At 48.5% G+C, this 17574-nt stretch overlaps 1 protein-coding gene across 10 annotated transcripts in view; it reads right to left on the bottom strand.

Annotated features, from left to right (window-relative positions):
• The window catches only part of SHROOM3 (shroom family member 3), a 155214-nt gene that overhangs the window by 38604 nt on the left and 99036 nt on the right, over window positions 1-17574 (bottom strand). For 2 of the 10 annotated variants that reach the window (XM_030012040.1, XM_030012028.1), the window contains exon 1: window positions 641-848. The exons of 3 other annotated variants lie outside the window; for them this stretch is intronic. The gene's annotated coding sequence lies outside the window, so the exon portion shown is untranslated. 5 more of the 10 variants (XM_030012017.1, XM_030011996.1, XM_030012004.2 and 2 more) reach the window with 5 other exon arrangements.

Here is a 17574-nt window from a genome sequence, read left to right on the forward strand (position 1 = left end):
AAAAATTATTAAAGGGTTTTTTAAAATTTTTCAAAATGGGTATTTTTCTAATGGTTCCACCTCTTGGAGTCACGATTACTTATTTTAAACTAATGCCAGGTTTGCTGCCATGGTAATAGAAGACCTAAGTCCCAGAGGATCAAATGTTAATAGGTTTAGCAATTTTTAATGTCTCATTACTTCTAAGCCCAGTGTTATTCCTAGAAGAGAGGACGGAGCTTAAATTCTGATTTTTAAATCATTCGGGATCGACAGGAGTGTTTATAACCACTATCAGAATTAAAAGCTTTCCTAGAAAAATAACTGCTCACACACTGACGCTTCTGAAATTGAGATTAAAGCAAGGAACTCGTCTTCAAGTTCTACAGCAATTTGTAGATATTTTTTCCCTTGGTCTTAAATCAGAATGTAAGAAGCAACCCTCCTCCACTACAGAAACAGCCAACAGCACAGCACAGACACAAAAATAAGGAGAAGCAGCAACAAAGCGGAACTCGGCTCTGACAACTCTGCAAGGAGGGAGACGAAGGCGTTAAGGCTGCTGTTTTATCCTCATAGCACCCCACGTTACACAATGTCGCAGGGCGTCCTGAGATCCCCAGCTCAGCCAAGTGACATAAGGAGAGTTCGGCAGCTTCACCTATGGCTATCCTCATCCCGCAGGCGACGGGCAAGCTCTCAGCAGCTGATGAACTGGAATTACGTCTCCTTGTGAATGAAAACACCGCCTCCACAACAGTCCCCCATCTCTTGGCAAACAGCAAGCCTTCCTGCCTCCTCCATGCTGTTAAGGAGACGGCTCCCCCGGGCAGGGCTGCAGAAGGGGAGAGAGACCATGCTCATCCCAGGCACCAACCTTGCACTCGCCAGTGGGCATGCTGCTTTGCAGATCCTCCTGCTCCGCCTGAAGTGAAAAGACTGGATTGCTTACGTATTTCTTATTTTGTTACCTCCTGTGGCTGGTCCAGAAATAGCCCCTAATCCACATATCTGTCATGCTCACAGAATCTCCTTTAGCTGAAGTGGAAGTGCTCTGTGTGTCACAGCACAAAGGCCCAGGTCCTCTCCCGGACATAGCACACGTGGCTCTTAGCTGGCAGCAGCAATATCCGCACAGATTCATTAGTCTGTGCTCACAGGACCCCCAAGCCAGACAAAGAGCCAGGACCAGCTGGACATACGAGGACAAAACATTTTTTCCTCAGAAAAATTCTCGTAAATTGAACTGAAACTTCTCCTTGGAGAGCATGCAGTGTGGACTAAAACTTTTGCTGGGAAAAGTCTCTCAGTTGCTGGGTAAAATCTCTAGCCTGCCCCTTAGGACACTCACCTGAGATGGGGAAGAGCCAGGTTCAAGTCCACAGTCTAATAAGGCAGATAAGGAATTCAAGGCCGTTTATGGACACCTTAAAATGCAACAGGCTCCACCTGTGAAAACTGCTGGAAGGACTTTGTCATCCCAACGCAGAGCAAGACAGGTTTTGAAATCTCAGTAAGGATCATGGAGCACATGAATCTTGGGACCAAATTAGGTCTTCTTCCCAGAGTTCTGCAGCAAGATCCAAGTCTCACGTAGAAACAATAATATCCACATCTTGGATTCAGATGGGTCAGTAAAGCTCAGGGAAAAAAACCCACACAACCCAAATCCATTCAGAGCGATGCTGGCTGCTGCTTCTAAGAAACAGGACTATTGAATTTTTTTTTTTTTCTGTACGCATCACGGGCACATCCATGCTGATATCTGTTAAGGCGGGATTACTAGAGCTGATCTTCGTGCCATAAGCCAATCACCAAAAGAGAAAAGAAGAAATTTTCCAGGAACAGTGCAAAGGCAGCTTGTACTTTTCTAAACACACAGGCCATTGCTTGAAGGCAAATTAAAAGGCTAAGAAATTACGGAGCTGTCTTGGGATGGCAAATTTTAGATGGATACATCTCACAATCAAGCACCCATCACTTTCAATCTCATGGCTCATACATGGTCATGCTGAGCACGCGGTATTTCAGGGCAAAGAAACACAGAGGCCAAGAAGTCACTTGGAATTAATTCAGACTCGCAGCTTTCCTTCTAGGAGGGCTCTTCACTTACGCAACTGCAACTTAAACAACTTCAATGAGTGCTGACCTTCAGGTCCACCAAGAAAAAGTCTGGAGAAAGGAGACCGCATTTTGACTGTGCAATACCGCCTAGTCCTACTTGTCCAATGTTTTTCTGGCTTTCCATTTTCTCTGAAAATGGATGGGTTTTATTTGACCTGACCTCAATCCCACAATCCGGCCATGCTGTGTTTGCACAGACCCACACAAACGCACAAACAAGCTGCTTCGGCGCCATACCTGTTTGCAAGCAGAGATCTGAAAGGAGTATTCGCATTCATTTGGGTTCCTCACTTCATTTGGTATTGGCCGAGGGATCTTTGAGAAAATGAACTCCCTCTTTGTCTGTGAGAGAGACCTAATCCTCGTTTTGCCCTGGAGGATTACTGGGTACTTAGAAAGGCACTCACATGCACATTTTTGGTTTGTGCCAGCTGCATTTGGGTCCACAATATGTAGCATTTCACTTCGGTCTTTAGGTTTGACAATAGGCATTCCACTGCACCCAGACCTCGACCCCAGAGACTGCCACCCTTTTAAAGACACCCTAAATCAACGCTTTCTGAAATGTGGGCCTTCCCCTGCTTTGCATGAGTAGTTCGCCCTCAGACAGCGCGTGTGAATTCAGCGTGCAGGCAGGCAGCTGGGCACGCAGCCCTGAAGACCAGAGTCCTTTCTTGTGCTGCTGAGCCAGCGGTCGGAGTGCACGGTTCCCTGCGTGGTCCTGCCAAAAAGACCTGGACCCTAGCTGGAAGGAAGAACCTGTAGGGCTGAGAAATTAGCTTTTATCCCTAGTCAATTCCTGGTTTTTGGTAATAGAATTTTACGGTTATACTCAATTATAGCTTATTGTTTGTGCCACAGTACCACCCAGAGAGCCTGCCTGTTCAGGCACTGGAGTCCACAATTCCTGGGTTGTACACACTTGATATATAAGAAAAGGTCATTTGTTTTATTATAGAAATAATTATTCCTATAATAATTCCAAGTGCCCAGCGCTGCAGCACCAACGCTGCGCATAGCTGGGCTTTTACTGCTGTGGTTGTCTGTGCACAAGGTGGGTTTGTCGCTGGCCATGATTTTGCTCTACCCATCAAGCTCAGGAGCCTTTTCAGCCTACTGGTGTTCCCACATGGGTAAAGTGTGCTCTGTGCAGCTCTGGCCCAAATCTTTCTGGGATTGTGGCTTAATTCCGTAAAGTAGAAATTTGGGATGTAGTTCAATGGAAGTAAAGGACTCTCATGTTCAGCTGGTGTAAATTAGCACCGACTTGAGCAGCACCCTGCCTGCTCAGGGGAGATCTCACCTTCTCAGGAGGTAAGACTTGAGAGGTTACGACTGTCTCGGTCTGTCAAATGGTAGCACCACAAAAGAGCGGAGTGCAATCCACCCTGCACCCCGACTCTACTTGTAAGTGAAATGCTTTCCTGCACCTTGTACTCAGGGAGTTTTAACCCCCTTAGAAAACAGGTCTAGCTACTTATTGTGTTAAAACAAAAGTAAAAATACAGAGGAATGACATTGTCATTCTATTCTACCCCAGGACTAACAGGGCTATCTATAGACTTGCTCTTGACCATTACTGAAAATCCCTTTGAGTTTTTTTCAAAGACATCAAGTCACACCGGCCTGTGGGGATGCTGTGGGATTTGCTTGGGGAATCAGAGCATCACCCCCCTTCATGGGCTGTTCAGGACCAGGAGGCCACTAGGAATAATCTTTCAGACCTGGCCATAAAGGACTGTGATCAACTCTCTCTGAGGTGCAGAAGTGCTCAGATCTGTTAGTCAGAGGTGCCTGAAATGAAGACGATGTACTGCAGAGCTCACACAAGCAGAAGGATCATTAACACCTCTGTCCCTTTAAGGACCATGACTACCACACACAGGTAAAATAGTAACGTTATCCTTACACGTTCTGGGGTATCCCAACACTGAACCATGCTGATCAAAAGTAATTTTGTATAAATTACAACATTTAACTTTTCTTACATAACACAAAACAAAGCACAAACCAGCTCTAAAGGACAAGTGTAAATGACAAAAAATAATTGCAGCCCCTACGAAGAAAGGCAGCCATAAGAAGGAAGCAAAAGTCATAGTCATATAAAATAAGGACTGGTTTCCACCTTAGGATTAAAGAATTAAAATGATTCCATGGGAAAAGACTACAAGCCGTCTATGCTGAAAAAATAGTTATGTTCACAGAGAGAGATTCAATAAGCAGAAGATATTTTCCCAGGATTACTGTTTTTACACTCACCCTTCAGAACAGTGATATTTTCCAGATACAAAAGGGCCGTCCTAAGGAGGGGTCTGAATGTCAGGCAAGATGTGTCCCACCTGGGACCTGGCCACGGGGTGCAGACCCGAGACCTGAAAGGCAAGACTAGCCCTCACCAGGAACCTTTTCCAACAGCATGTAGCAGCTGGGGCCAGACTTGATCTGCTGGTGCAGTGGTTTGCGTGAGCACTGCCTAATATGTTAAAGGCAAAACAAACTAGGTCAGTTCAGACCAACAATTTAAATGGTTTAAAGCTAAAGATTAAGGGAGTGCTTACACGAACCGTTCCAGTGGCAGATGGATGAGATCTCTGGCACTGATGAGCAAGCGAGGACATTAATCTCTTCCGCCAGCACAGCTGGATCTCTCTTCCTGGCTTGCATACGCATTGCACTTTAAGGAACACATCCTGAACTTTTACCCTAGCAGCTCTCCTTTGAAAATATGGATGTTACTGAAGTGCTGGAACAGTAACTCAGCAATTTTTGAAAAACTGGTCTCAGTGGTTGGTACTGAGCGAGTAACAACCTGAGCATCTATTCAGAGGGGGCAGAAGAAAGCCTCATATTCACATTTGTCACAGGCATGGTGGACGTTCAGCATCAAGAACCAACTCAAGTCTGCAGCTGAGCTGTCTCTCTGCTCTCTAACCTGATTATTTTGCAGTGTTTCCTGGTATGCCAGATTCTAATTGCAGTAACTTGAGGGGTGGAGTGCATTTTACAGGCCTAAATCACCTTGACGGGTGTAGCAATGCCTAATCCCCAGAATATGACCTATATCTTATGAGCTGCTTCTCCATCCCACTCACCCACCTCTTCCCGGACAAATTCTTGAATCCCTTGCTCAACACAGCATCCATTTACTTCCTCAGGACTTCAGCAGAAGATTCGCTCAGGTGAGAAATGAGTATAGATTGAGTAAGGAGATAAGGATTTGGCCAGCTGCTTTGCAAAACACAATCTCTGCAGCACCTGCAGCATCATTTTGCACAGAGTTCAGACACCTGTAGCTCTCAGGGACTGTAGTATAGAAAAGCAAGGAGAAAAATATGGTTACTACAGGACGCAGCTATGCCTATTAGTTGTCCGTCTATCCCTGAGGCAAGAAATGCTGCCGTTAGTTCATCATACCTCCACTGCATCATGTTAACTGGACAAGTCCAGTGGAAAACCAATATACCGGTCCAGGGAGGGCACAAAAATAGCCTGGCAACAGCAGAAAGACTTGAGCTTTTCAGGTACGTACAGAGTCCACAGAGTGTGATATAAGCACACTGCAAACAAAAGCCTGCTGAATACAGCAGAGTTGCAGTCTGGCTGATCGCCTCCTTGCATTTTTATTTTTAAAGAGTTCAGTGAGTTTGCTGTGGCTACTGTCCCCCTGCAGCACTGCTATCACAGCTTTTTTATAACTTCAGCTATAAACACAGCTATAAATCAATGCGGGCAGCACAGCCCATGGAAGTGAAGCCGTTCGAGTTACAACAGTGTGCGCAAGCTAAGGCTCTGCCCTCTGAGCATTTTGTGATTCTTTGACTTCTGATGAGGGTGCCCAAGGCGAGATACAGAAATGCTGGCTGCTAAGCTAAAAAATAAATATCTGTTTGTCACTCAAATTATTTTTAGCATCTGCCAGTCCGGCAGAGATGAGAGCTATCTGACAAGAGTTTGGAAAAGGATGAGGACTGCAGCCATGACAAGACACATCAGATGAGAGGGGAACCCTTGGCCCCTCTCGCCTGGCGCTATGCCCCAGTGCATCCCCACTGTGCTCACACAAACCACCTCAAAGGAGGAACCGGCCTTCCCGACTCCACTCCCTCCCGGCAGCAACGGAGGCCCCCAGCACCTGCGGCTCCTCCAACAAAGGCAAGGGCCCGCCACCTACCCCTGCCCTGCGAAGCCAGCTGGAGCGTGGGGCGGTGGGGGGCCGGCCACCCCGAGCCCGGTGCCGGCGGTGCGGGCAAGGCGGCCCCACCGCACATTCCTGCCGCCAGCGGTGAGGGGTAGGCTTGGGGGACGTGCACAAAGCAGCTGGTTTTAAAAAAGAAGCGGGAGGGAGGTGAAGAATAGGGAGGACTGTAAGCGACAATAAAGCAATTATTCCAGTTTCAGCAGGCTGGGCAAGCATTGTAAGGGTGGAAAAGACAAGTGGGCTCGAGTCTCATGATTAGCACCAAGCGGAGATGGATGAGAAACGAACACCGGAGCCACAAAAACCTTCGCAGTTGCCAGCAGCAAGGTCTCAGCCCCTGGTGGGATGCCGCCTGTCTTTGCACAGCACAGCTAAGTAAATAGTTAACTTATCTCTCTCTACATGATGAAGTCTTATGCAGCCTGCATAAGAAACAGGATTAGTAACATCATCACTGATATGTGAACAACTGCTAAGAGTAAAGAGTCGTGAACATTTTTCTTTCAACCACAGGACTGGGGAATGTAGAAATTTCAGGCCATTTAGGAGCATAAATAGACCTCTGCCATCCTCCTGCTGAAAGGATACTACAAGCATCTTTCCTGTACACAGCCCTATGTGTGGGAGCTCTTCTGTGTGCGCTGCCAACAGGAAAACTCTTCCCCATCACCTTGTCTACTGTGTTTTGGTCCGACGATCCTGAGTCCATACCCAAATCATTCCTCGGGCTCAAAGCAAGATCTGAAGTTGGGAGTTCGGATGTTCTACTGCGTGCGCTGCAGGGCTGGATTAGCACCCGCAGAGGCCGGGGGATGCTCACGCACTCACCTGGATGACGTCAGGGTCTTCCCTGGTGATGCTGCCCTTGAGTACCAATGGGGCAAAGCACCTCCAGGAGCAGTTAAGAGACATTACGCTACAGATCACCATATGGCTTTGATTTCCAGGGAAATCCTGCTGGGTTCCCAGGAACATGAAGGTGCTACTCTGTAGATAAAGAACCTTTCACAGCTCTTGGGAAACCCAGAACACCCCACTTAGCCTAAATGCCTATCAGCCTTTAATGGGGCTTTCCTCAGAAGTCACTTAAGACACATCTTAAAAATCCACCCCAAACCACTCTGTTTGAAACAGTATGAACTGCTTTTCCTTAGAGCAGCTCCAAGCAGATTAAGACACTATGGAGGAGATGACCACGCACTGCAGTGCCAACTGGCAGTCTGACTTGAGGTCTTTCACAGCTAAGCAGAAGGCAGCCATTTACAAGTTAATGAAAGACAGCTCACGTGAAAAATTATTATTCCCCACTGTGAACACCAGCACCCTCTTAAAAGAAGCTGCATCTTTGCTAGGGACATGCGGAGATCTGTAGTCACAGTCTGGAAATCTCTGCTCTGCATGTCAATAGGAAAAAGGGGAGCAATACGTATCCTCAGCCTCAGTCTCTCCTCGTACACAGGACATGCTGTGACCATCCTCATTAAAAAAAAAAACCTCCAAAATTAAGTCTCGGTGGAGCCAGTCCCAAACACAAATTATCATTTGAGTCAGAAGTGCCAAACTCTTTCACAGAGTGAACAGCAAACCCAAATCCTATTAAGAAGCCATCAGTGTCAATATTTATTTCTCACGAATCAGGGACAAGTAGCCTAATAAATGGTGTCAGACTGAGCCTGGTGAGATGGAAGAGGAAGGGGATAGCCTTGGGGAAAGGACATGACATTAATCAGCATCACCTCTGCAAAACCCTCGACAGAAACAAGGTAGTAAACTCATTAGCCACTTAGAAACTAAGCTCCTTTTTTGCTTCGCACAGTGATAGCCCACAGTTTCCAGTCTGAAGGTTTGGCATCCTTCACAAGAAACCCACCGGGCCCCATAAAATCTTTTCCTTTCAGTGTACCTCTCAACACACACCTCTCTCTGGTCCGGACAGGCTTTGCTGGCTTAACTGCTCTCTTCCCTGACACAGAGCAGCACCATCCTGAGGTCTGCACTGAAGTGCATTAAGCACTCAAATCAGCATGGTGTAAGAGAGCTTCCAGGCAAAAGATGTCTGCACAGGAAGACAAACAAATAAAACAATGATTTCACAAGGCAAACTCCTTGGCTGCAAGAGCCACTTCAAATATTGCAGCTTCTCCTTCTCCCTGCGGATCATTCCTGCCCCTTGGTGGTAGTATACACCGTCTCGTCGAGTGTGCTAACAGCACCATTCGTGCAGCTGCACAGCAAACCAAGGAAGGGAACCAGCCCAGCTTAACTTCTGCCAGATGACCCTGCTGAAGGTGCCTGTGCCAGAGCCCAGAAACAGACCCAGCTTTCCTCTGCATCTCATCACAAAAACAAGTTCACGTTGGGTGAAACACAATGATGGTGCCAGGTCTTTCAATTGATGTAGCTCAGTGAAGGTATGTGGATTTATATTTGCCCCTCGCTTGAGACACAGGCAAAATTTTGTTTTTGTTTATATGCTGTTGCTTGGCCTTCTTTTACCGCTGCATTTTCTTGTTTCTCTTTAATGCTTGCTGCCCTGTTCCTCATCCTCTGCACCTGGGATCTAATAATCTGCCTGGAACAGCCAGGACCAATACATACCCTTAACAGACAAATTATTGGGAAATCCGCTTAAAAAGAACTCGTGAGCTGCATAACAATACGGTTTCCTTCTCCCTGCCTAGATGGGAAAACACAATATTAAGACAAATATACTCCAGGCTTGATCTTTCCATCACGGCGGTAGCTTAGTTTTTAGAGCTATGCCTTACAGCACATATTTGCTCCCATCTATCTAGGGAAACTTAAGCTGCCATAGCACGATTAGGATGCGGCCATCTTGCACGGGGGGCCCTGGGGCCCTGTCCCCACTATAACTGTACTGTGCACTGGCCATCAGTTATCATCACGTACTTTACTTAAATTAGTCTGAAATGGAGTCTGTCTCCAGCCTGGAGCCTGTTTGTAACTGCAAAGGAATCTGTGCCCTCCGTAACACACGAGACGGGATCAGGTCACTGCTGGAGAGCACTTGGCCTGGCTATTTTTATTGTCTGCCTGAATACTTTTCTTCAACGCCGTTTTAGGTTGCTGAAAGAATAGTAAAGATGAGATTTTTTTAAAAAACAGATACACTGATAATCCATAGGAACTGCGTCCTTTTAACTTTTGGATGTTTCTCAAATCTTTGCCCTGTTGCCAGGATGCAGAAGGCATTCTGAAGTCACAACATGATGAAATCTAATCAGGGTGAAGTAGGCTGGTTTCATTTTCATCAGATTCCTCTTTCAAAGGCACAAATTTACCCTTCTGATCCTTCTCCCTACCACTAGAACTGAGCTGATACAGCAGTTACTGCTACATCAAAAAAAACACCCAACCCTCTTCCATCAAGAACAACTGATGACTGAAATTCTTCATGTTTCTTTAAACCCAGAGAACAGTGCCACTAATTCAAGCACTGGTGCAACTAGAATGTAAAGGATTAGAGAAATGGCTTGCATCTGAATACAGGCAAGCGTGCATCACATCACCGTTAGCCAACCTTTTCACTCAAGTTAAACTTGGTAACAACCCCCCTAAATCATCACTTTCAAACATACACAGTCTTTTCTTATGTGTCTCTTCTTTCCGCTTGGGTATCACAAAGTTTTAGATATTTATATCCTCCTGCAACTCTGGGTTCTTTGGAGTGAATCACCTATTTTCAACACAGCACTTGCCAAGAAAAGGGAAATGCTTGCGAAGACAAGCATGCAAATCGACAGTTTGCATCCTTCTCGGTCTCCTCTACAGGACAGATGACCCTTGGGGAACATCCCTGTTGCATCCACAAGAGAGAGGCAGCCGCAGTGACAGGAGAAGGGTGACCTACTCTCTGCTTGATTGCCACTGTCAAAATGAGGGACGGTGCCATCCCGGAGGCTGTCAGACAGGATGGCTGAGACAGCGGGAGGCTGTGAAATCCTACTTTTGGAGTGGAGTCAGGGTTTGTCTAAAACACGTACAAGAATTAGGGTAACACTGTCATTGTCTCTGCCCTGGTTTACAGGAGTTTAGCCGAGCTCTACGTATTGTTCATTCAGGGCAATACGCTTTATCCCCACTGTGCAGCTTGCTTGTATGCCCGGTGATATAAAGGTAGTCTTTGTGTGGCAAGACTCAAGACTCCCAACTGCACTCTTACAGGAATCCAGAGCACAAATAAGCTTCCACTTGGGGACATTTCATGAATAAGCATTTGTAAAGGGCAATTAGTACTTAATTTCAAATGTTTGACCTGTCACAGATTTGGGGCTAGGTCTGCAGCTAGCAAAAATAGGCTTCATTCCATTTCCACGTCGATAACAGGTTTTCCTTTCCAGCAACCCGAGCATCTGATACGCTGTGAGTAGTGTGGCTACTGTGGGCCTGATCCTGCTGACCATAAGCCATTCTCTATTCCCACATCCATTAAAGTCAGCCACCTTGCCACTGTAAGCACCAAGAACTCATCACATCAGTTCTGCTGAAAGGGTCAAGTCAGCCTACCCAGGTTTAAAATTGAGAGGGCGTTGTTGCATCAAGGCCCTCCAAACAAGGGTTCAGCCTTCACCCCTTCTCCTACACCCATAACATCATTCCAGCAGCAGAGGTACTGCAGTCTTCACCTGGATGTCCAAAGGCCAGACACTGAGCCATGGTTACCAAACACCCAGTGCCGGTCATGATAACTCTTTGTCTAAACAAATGTTAGCCAAGCTAGCAATTCTGGTGGGAATCACACAGGGCTAGGGAAGAGTGGCATTATAAAATACTCAGTTTGATGTCATATCCTGCTTATTTATTTACTTATACCGCCACTGAGGTGAGGAAGCCCAGGAATGGACGGGGCTCCACTGTGCCAGATGCTCTGCAAACACCACAGTGAAGGACAATTCCTCACCCAGAGGGCTTACCATTAAAGTAACTAAACAAATGCAGAAAGGATGTTTTCCCCATCACTGCTGTTCCCGCAGCACCCTTCTGGAGTCCATCCACTCACCGACACCGACTGCATCCTACTGCAAGGAGCACAGCTTTTCTCTCATTGCTGCCAAGAGCTAGACCACTATGCAGAGAGAGAAGGGCTATACATCACACTGCTTTTCTTCTCACAAAAAATCCGGGGTCTGCTTGTTTGCCATCTACTGAACACAGGGACATTTGACGAGGCTCTTGGCTGCTGCAGAATCACAGCTTGCCTGTCTCCCAGGGGCAAGACTCCCACCTGCCACGGTAGCAGCCCTCTCTGCAGAGCAATGCCAAGGAGGCTGGAGCTAACTGTGTACGTAGTTGTTGGCTTCTTAGCAATGTTTTATAGCTAAACTTCTGGCCTGCTGATCTCTGGAAGAAAAGCCTCTGTGATTATTAAATGTCAGCCTGAACTTTCCCATAAAAATTACAGTATTACTTATTTCAGTCAAACTGAACTTCCCTCTTCGATTTAAGAACCACAGGTGCCAAGCACCATTCAGTATGGGCCAACAAGCTTTCAATCCTCTAAATCCCCATATTATGGGCCTGCAGGAGCACCCCTCTCTCTCCGAATTGTAGGCTGGCCTGGACTTCACCTCTCTTAGTCAAAGGAGTTTTAGGGCATGGATTTTTCCCTAACATTGTTCCTGCTGGAGTCAAGGAAAATCTCGACAAGCACCCACCAGGACCTGAGTCAGGCCTCCGCTGCTGAGAAAATACACTGGGCTGCTGAGATTCACTCCCCCCCCTCTGGCTTGCTGGGCAAAAGACGGCAAAACATGACTGAGGCTTGGGATGAAAAATGCACATGCTTCAATGTGTGCTGCTGGTGTCACCTAATGGGCAGGGAGCACTGAACGGATAGGAAATTTAAGGCTGGGTATAGGCAGAAGAACATGCAGAGGTCAGTCTTTAAAAGGCATTAGAGCAGGGAATGAGAAAAACAGACCTCTGGACTTTCTGGGCAGAAGAAACTGAGGAGAAAGTTGGAGAGAAGGCAAATGGGTAAATGAGGTCCGTGGGTCACGGTCCTCCCAAATTTACAAAGAAAGATGCTGGCTGATAATGTTACATTTGAAAATAATTCTGTTCTTAGCCATTTTAAGGAGTCTGTGGGTCATTCCAACCAGGTGATAAAACCTCTCAGCTTCTGTCCCAGTATCTCATTGCAAGGTGCCTGCCAGCAGAACTACCTCCAAGAACACTACACTACTTACTAAAACATGCAGCAGCCACGAGGCGCACGCAAACAAGAAACCTCCTGCTGTTCAGGTGCCCAGCAATTTCCTCTAGAGAAAGTACTGTAAAGGGACCCTTCAAACACCGCTGCCCTCGCCCAGCTGCACCACGGACAGTTGAACGACGTGGTCCTAGAGGCGTGCGTGCAATCAGAGCAAAAAGACGGGGTTTAAATCACACCTGCAGAATCCCTCCGAATAACGAGCTTTCACGTGTGGGCAGAGGGAAGCGCGGCACGCCGGGGTCTGATCCTACACCCCTTCCCTCCCTGCATCCAGAGGCTCCAAAAAACCCCAAAGGAGAAGACAGCACCTGGAACGGGAGGGGGCGGCCGCCCCCAACCGCCCTCCCCGGGGCGGCTCCGCCGGTGCCAGCCGGGCTCCGGGGCCGCCGCCCTTTGTTAGCCCGCCCTGCCCTGCCCGCCCCCGGCTCCCCTATCCTTGCAGCGGGAGATCGTCCCCCCCGCACCCCGGGCACCCCGGTCTCCGTCCCCCACGCCGCCGGCAGCACCCCGGCCGCCGTGCCGCGATCCCCCCCCCGCCGCGCCACCCCCGCTGCAGCCCGGTCCCCGCGCATCCCCGTCCGCCGTGCACCGCCCCGTAGCCCGGTCCCCACGCACCCCGTCCGCCGTGCATCCCCCGCCGCCAGCCCGCTGCTCCCCGGTCCCGGGCAGCGGCCGCACTCACACCGTGCCCCGGGGCGCCGGCAGCTCCCGCCGGCGGCGGCGCCGCGCTCACAGCCGCGCCGGGCGAGGGCGCCGGAGCCCGGCGGCGGCTCCTCCGGCCGCCCCCGGCAGGTGCCGCGGCGGGCAGCCCGCCCCCAGCACCGCCCCGCCGGCCCGGCCCGGCCCGGGGTTGCCTCGGGGGACAAGCGGCCTTGCGAGGCGGGGGGGAGGCCGCAGGAAGGCTGCAGGCTGAAGGCTCCTGCAAGCTGTTGGGGCGGGGATCCCCCCGGGGCTCGCCGCCTCCCCTTAGCACCCAGCGCGGGGTGCTGGGGCGAGGATCCGAGGCCGAGGGGCAGCCCGCGGCTCTGCCCACCGCGTCTTGCCGCTGCACCCTACCGCAGCCGCACGGCCCGGCCACCGGTCACCACGGCCTGAGCCAGATGCGGCCGAAACGTGCATCGGCCCTCGGTGAAGGGGGACCGACTCATGCTGCCTTGCGCTTTTTATGGCCGCGATGGCTGGCTGGGCTGAAAATCGGCAGTCGCACGCTGCAAAAATTGGCTGGGTACCGAGCTCTCCCTCCCCGCACGGCTCTTCTGGGCCTGTGCCACCAGCATGAACTCGGCCTGAGCCCCCGTCCGGTCGTGGTGCGCAGACCTCGGAGAACTGGGCTCTCTCCAAAGCGCTGCCATCCTTTCCGCGACCTGTCCTGGTAAACGTCCAGTCCCACCATCCTGTAAATCGGAGGCCGCTGGGCTGCGTTGCGGGTGCTTCTGATGGCACGCTGATCACGCGCTATCGCAGTTCTCGCTCTCTGGTGAGCGAGTCTCACCAGCCACTGCAAGCCATGTTAACGCAAGGGGTGGCTTTAACAGCATCTGCTGTCACCTACTAGGTTTGTTTCATAGAGGACATTTAATCAGCAAATGAGCTGTATTAAATTAATTTAAAAGCTACATGAAGCTAAACTGTTATATCTCACGAAGGAAGATGACAGGCAGAGACATGATAAATAAACCCTTCTCATGTCTCGTATTTGCTGTGAATAACTGAAAAAAACCTTTCAAGCCGTGACATGATTTGTGTTACACACAGGGGAAGGAGTTTAAGTTTTAAAGGAGAAATCTGTACTTCTAATGCCCTGTTCTTGGCTGGTGTAAAAGAAGCACAGTGCCACTACTGAGCCGAGCTGGTTTACGTCTAGGAATTAAAGTGGCCAGACTTCATGTCTTGGAAGTCTTCCTGGCTGAAGACTGCAGGATTTCACTTTCCCATTCCCAGTGCTGACAGATTTTGCAGGTGAAATGAAATCGGTTTCTGCTTTCCCTCCCTGCCACTTGCCATCCACCTTCCTGTCCTTTTGATGCCTAACACCTTCCTCTCTCCCTTTCTGCCCTGTATCCTCCTTTAGGACTCCTGGGTTTTTATCCAGTAGCTGTTTCCTCTCGAGAGGTGGCTCCACGTTCACCCTCGTTCTTTGGATTTGCACACGGACGCGAATAAAGACCCGCTCCTGACACTACGGACTTTAATACCACTTAACTCAAACTCCTCTGCAAGCTGCTGGGAGCACCAGAGGGCCGTGCAGAAGGAAGATGGCAAGTCCGCGGGGGAACATGATGCATATTCACTGAAGGGAAGAAAATACTTTTTGACCGCAAAGAGGTGAGCAAAGGAGATGCTGGAAAAGCTGCCCTTCACAACACGAGTATCTGGCCCATAATGGATCTTTTACCCAGGAATGTCTGAAGGCCATCCAAAAGTATCCCTGTTTTATGGAGGAAGAAATTAATATTTTATAGAGGGAGGAAAAGGGATGTGCCCTTAATTCAAGTGGGAAAGGATCCCACTCCCCAATGTGCTCTTCACAAGAAAGAGGCTTCCCTGAAGCCGTTTACTCACCACTGTTAAGCTATCATAAAAGTTTACATGGATAGTTTTATTTCAGTTCATAAGTAACTTATTCTGTCTTAGCCTAAAATGGTTCCTGTCGCTCTTATTTGAACTCAAATATTCTACTCCCCAAAAATAATAAAAGTGGCTTAATGGCCTTTTGCACAGGTGCATCTCTATCGGGTTAAATTATGTTCAGCCAGTGCTACTTTTCATGCTGACATCTCTTTCCCTGTCTGCTAACTCATAATCACCAGCCTAAAATGCTTAATGTTTAAGAAGATGCATAAATCATAGAGCCTGTGATAAACCAGCATGTGAGATGCAGAAGAAACACTTGAGGTGACGTTATAAAGGCAGTAAGCATTAGCTGTGAGTCTTAATTATGAAAGCCATCATGAAGCAGCAACTCTCACAGCAGAGTAAGTACCATTTCCTGTATTTTTTTGACTTGTGCTTCCTAATGAAAAATATTTGTCTCTGTAAAATCCGGCGTGCTATCACACACCTGGATATAGCCCCGCTTTCTGATGACTTTGAGCACGCTACACAGTTAGCATGGCCATCACAGTCAGATTTCCACTGGGGGACAACAACATACTCCTCCCGTGCTCGTGCCGAAGGGGATGTGCCATCAAAATGGGTTAATAATTTAAACAGCTCTAATTGCTATCTTACGACATGAAAAGTCAGGTTTTGGAAACAGGATTAAACAGCCTGGTAATAATGATGAGGAAAGATTACTCAGGTGCCGCCTGCCCTCCGGTTCCCTTTCCAGGCAAGGGTCCCTTTCTGATCTGAACCAAACACACTCATCGCCCAGCTAAAAAGCCGATCGCTTTATTCACAAGCCCACACGGCTATCTGCTGCCAGCAGAGCTCCTGCGTGCAAACGTCATTCAGTTAAAGGCGTGACTTCTGCTTATCACCTCTCCTGGGCGTGATTTCTCTCTCTGACTGGAAAGCTACGTGGAACGCTGTATTTTCCCACACCAGCACATGCACTGTATGCCACCTGTTCAGGATCATTCCATCAGGAGCCAGACGGACAATAATTTGCTTCATGAAATGATTCCAGATGGTTTTATTGAGATTTTAAACACTTCAAGTGTACTTTGCATCTTGGCCAGCAACTCTGAGAGATACTGCGTGGTAAACAGTTTCTCAGAAGTTACCAGGCAATGAAACAAAGTCCTTTTTGGGATGTAATCATAAAAGCTCATGAACATTTGTCCTTCTGTGATAAAAACAACAACAAAAAAATTACCACCCACCCGTAGCATAAACCTGAGGCTCCCCATAGCCTTGGAGTATTTATTTAAGCATTATGTACTTATGATAGCACAGGTACTCACCCTGAGGCAGACGACAGGCAGCTAGTCCAAGTGGGAATTAACTATGAGGGATCATAACAAGCACATAGTGCTGACAAAAGGAAACCTTCAACACAACTTCCAGCCGTACCACCCTGGAGAGATGACCGCAGCTTTCCTTCTAGACTAAACAGGCATGGGTCAGGCAAACATCCATGCTGGGGAGCTGAGGTGCTGCAGGTAGCTCTGGCTGACGGACAGCCACATCTAGGAGGTTCTCAGTGTCCACAGCTCACCTTGTGTCTTTCCTACATCAGCAGTGCTACTTCTATTTTGTGTTAGACGGCAATATCTTTCTAAAACGCACAGACCATTCTCTTGCAGGATATAACCAGGCTGTAGGGGAGTGTGCTGACCCCCTGTACCATCACTGAACCAGTGCCCTGCTGAGTGGTGGTGGCAGTGCCCTAGCTAGGATGCCTCACTGGCCTTAGACAGCTAAACCCATTCTGCTCACATCTAAAGCCATGTTCACATCTTGGCGGGTGATACCTGGTCCTTCCGTGAAGTGCCAGCTTGGAAAATTGCACTTTGGCCTTTGTGCAATTCTCTCCTTATCCTGCTTCAACAGAAGAGTGATTTTTCACGGTTCGGTTGGAGCAGCCCTGGGTGGCATGCTGTCCTGTATGTGCTTAAGCAGCTGCTGCGTCACAAGGCAGTCGGCGTGCAGGCCAGCGTGCAGAGCAGGGCCACCTCTCCAGCACAGCTCAGCTCCCACTGAACTACCCGCATAACTTTTTCTGGCAGGGACCAGGCTAAATGCTGAGCCCTTCAGTGCTTGTTCTAGAAAGAAAAGCCCTTCCATACAAACAAATGAAAGAATATATATAACAAAGCATGATTTCTCTGCCTTTGAAAACATATGTCCTTTGACTTAAAAGAAAAACTGAAGAAAGTAGAGCTGGACTCTGCAGCGCCTAGATGGCTTTCTGACGTGTTTCTCCCAGCTGTAGCAATTTGCATTAGAAGCTGAGTGAAATATGGCAGAGATGGATATGAGTACGTGTTCAACGGGTGCAGTGAAGACCTTGCCCTTCTCACTACCCTTTCCCACCTGGCAATGGTGGGAGTCAGATCAAAAGCAGGCAGGCAATTTCATTTTAGCTCCCACA

This window comes from Aquila chrysaetos, chromosome 1, assembly GCF_900496995.4.
Source record: "Aquila chrysaetos chrysaetos chromosome 1, bAquChr1.4, whole genome shotgun sequence".
Classification (NCBI taxonomy): domain Eukaryota; kingdom Metazoa; phylum Chordata; class Aves; order Accipitriformes; family Accipitridae; genus Aquila; species Aquila chrysaetos.